General features: G+C 44.6%; 1 pseudogene; it reads left to right on the top strand.

Moving 5' to 3' along the window:
• The first annotated feature begins 2114 nt into the window (after nucleotides 1-2114).
• On the top strand, nucleotides 2115-2294 carry LOC139228434 (U2 spliceosomal RNA; annotated as a pseudogene).
• The last annotated feature ends 744 nt before the right edge of the window (nucleotides 2295-3038 follow it).

Consider the following 3038-nt stretch of genomic DNA (forward strand, 5'->3'; position numbering starts at 1 on the left):
ATCTGCGAGTGTTCCTGAAGAGCACAGAGCTGGTGTTTGTATTGCTCTATGTTCCTGCCTAAATGCTGAGCAACCTGACTCTGGGGACATTCGCCAGCTAACCTATCCCGGTTATCATGTGACAGTGAACTAACTGGAAATAGTTTGTTAACTAGCACCTTTACGGGCAAATGAACAGTGAGGTAGCCTTCAGTTGCTATGGCCATTCCTCTTGGAGGAGGAATTGTTAGAATATGAAATTTCAAATGAAGATGGACTTCTGCGAAACAATAAGATCCTTGTGATCGAAATTTTCCACAGGCATACTTCAGAATATTGCAATTGGAAGCTGCGATTTATTTTTCTAACCTTTTGCCCTCCTTCCTCAAGGCCTCCTGCTGGGATACAGTTCCACAGGCACTAATCCACGTGGCCATTCTTCAATTAGGCAGGGACTGTCAGCATCCTGTTTAACTGGAGTCAGTGGTCGCAGGGAGGTGGGGGGGCAGGGTAGAGAGCAGTACAGCCTCATCCTCTCCTTGCCTTCAACCTGGATTTTCTAAGGGAAGGATTTGGGATAGCAATCGGGTAGAGGCTGCCAACTGATTAATTTTCCTTTCTTCTAAGCTGAGGACATCCAGGCTGCTTGTACTTCCCCTAACACCGCTCTGGCTCTAATGCAGCTGACATCAGCTGACACAGTGCTGACCAAGGATCAAGCCTCCATGAGCTATGTGGGTCATTAGGACCTCGGGTTGGGCTTGTATCTTCTGAGTCATTGGGGAAACCTGGAAACTTTGAGACATGCTTTGCTTAATGGTGCTTTATAGAAGAACAATCATCTCCCCAATGAATCTGCTATTAGCAATGAGAGATCATGTTTAAACCACTGATTGTCAGCATCTGATCTATTGCTGTCCTGAAGACTTTAAGTGAAAAATGTTTGTAGGATTTATTTTTAAAGGCTTCAACACTTAACAATAAATTTAACCGGTGATGGGGCTTTTCCGATTGATTTCAGTGGCTCAATATATTTATTAAGGTCTTCAACTGACAGATTTATTTTAATGAGGCTCATTGTGTTTGTAAGAATTTCAAATTTATGATAAGAAATGGATTGCCAGTACACAATGCAGCGGAGTCCACATCTCCCATTCCTTCACGTGAAAATGTAAACACGTCTGACTCTTTAAGAAGTGACAACTCCAGCACGCAAGTCTGTGAATGGATCATCTTAGGATTTTCTAAACGTGACATGTTTTTGAGGGACAGATGTTAGAGAATTAAGTTATTTTCTAAAATGTCTACAAAAGATGGGCAGGGGTCATACTGGTGAGGAAATAGAACACCCATGATGTTAGGGACTGTTCTTTGAAGCATACAACAAGACCTGGACAACATTCAGGCTTGGGCTGATAAGTGGCAAGGAACATTTGCACTACACAAGTGCCAGGAAATCTCCATCAAGAGAAAGTCTAACCAACTTCCCTTAATATTCAATGGCATTACCATCGTCGAATTCCCCATCATCAACATCCTGGGGGTCACCATTGACCTGAAACTTAACTGCACCAGCCACATAAATATTGTGGCTATAAGAAAAGGTCAGAGGCTGGGCATTCTGCAGTGAGTGTCTCACCTCCTGACTCCCCAGAGCCTTTCCACCATCTACAAGGCATAAGTCAGGAGTGTGATGGAATACTCTCCACTTGGCTGGATGAGATGACTCAAGATGCTCAACACCAGCCACTTGATGGGCACCCGAACCAACACCTTAAACATTCACTCCTCCACCACCAGCGCACCGTGGCTGCAGTGTGTACCATCTACATGATACACTGCAGCAACTCGCCAAGACTTCTTTGACAGCACCTCCCAAAGCTGCAACCTCTACCACCTAGAAGGACAAGGGCAGCAAGTGCATGGGAACACCATCACCTGCAAGTTCCCCTCCGAGTTACACACCATCCTGACTTGGAAATATATCGCCGTTCCTTCATCGTCGCTGGATCAAATTCCTGGAGCTCCCTCCCTAACTGCACTGTGGGAGCACCTTCACCACACGGACTGCAGCGGTTCAAGACAGCAGCTCATCACCACCTTCTCAAGGGCAAATAGGGATAGGCAATAAATGCTGGCCTTGCCGGCCTTTTGGCTAAGATCAAGTGTAGTATCTGTTCTTATCAGTTTAATATCCCCTATGGGGACCAAATATTGAATTGTTTTTTGGAACAGGGAGATGGAACAGGGGCTTGCCCCGTCCACTCCACGCACCGACCTGGTATTGCAGTGTATCCAGGAACAGTGCAGCTTCCCCTCTCGGCCTTTTGGCTAAGATCAAGTGTAAATAGCGCAAAGTGATCTTTGGCGCTGGAGTTGATCTGACAAGAATGACAACAAAAAAAAAAAAATGCTGGCCTTGCCATCGACCCCCACATCCCGTAAATGAACAAAAAAAGATATTTGAGTCGGTCATCCTTTATTTATAGAGTATTTAATTGTACAAATATATAAACTACCAAAACCACAGCTCGTATCACAATCTCGCTCACCTCCTATTGACACCTTTAGATAAGAATAAACATTATATCAAAAGATACTCAGTTGGAGGGGGGCGGGTGGGGGTGGCTGGTAGGAGGTGAGTGATGTGGAGATGAAGCAGCTAGCAACTTACAAAACAAGTTAGACAAAATCTACACCCTGGCAGGAAATGGAATGCATCACCTATACTATGGATAGTGTAGAAATACATAAAGGTGAACCAGAAAGGGATGTGGGTAGACATGGCATTATTTTAATTTTATTCTTATCTGGATGATACAGGCAAGGCAGCATTTATTGCCCACCCCTAGTTGCCCTGAGGGCATTAAGAGTTAATCACATAGGGTGAGGCTGGAGTCACATATCGGCCAGATCATGTATTGGTGGCATGCCCCCTTCTCTAAGGGACATTAGTGAATCATGTTTGTCGAGGGCTAGCCCAAAAATTATCCCATTTTCTGCATTCAATTTCACAAGTTGCTATGCTGGGATTCAACTCATAATCTCAGGGTTGTTAT

This window comes from Pristiophorus japonicus, chromosome 17 (assembly GCF_044704955.1).
Source record: "Pristiophorus japonicus isolate sPriJap1 chromosome 17, sPriJap1.hap1, whole genome shotgun sequence".
Classification (NCBI taxonomy): Eukaryota; Metazoa; Chordata; class Chondrichthyes; family Pristiophoridae; genus Pristiophorus; species Pristiophorus japonicus.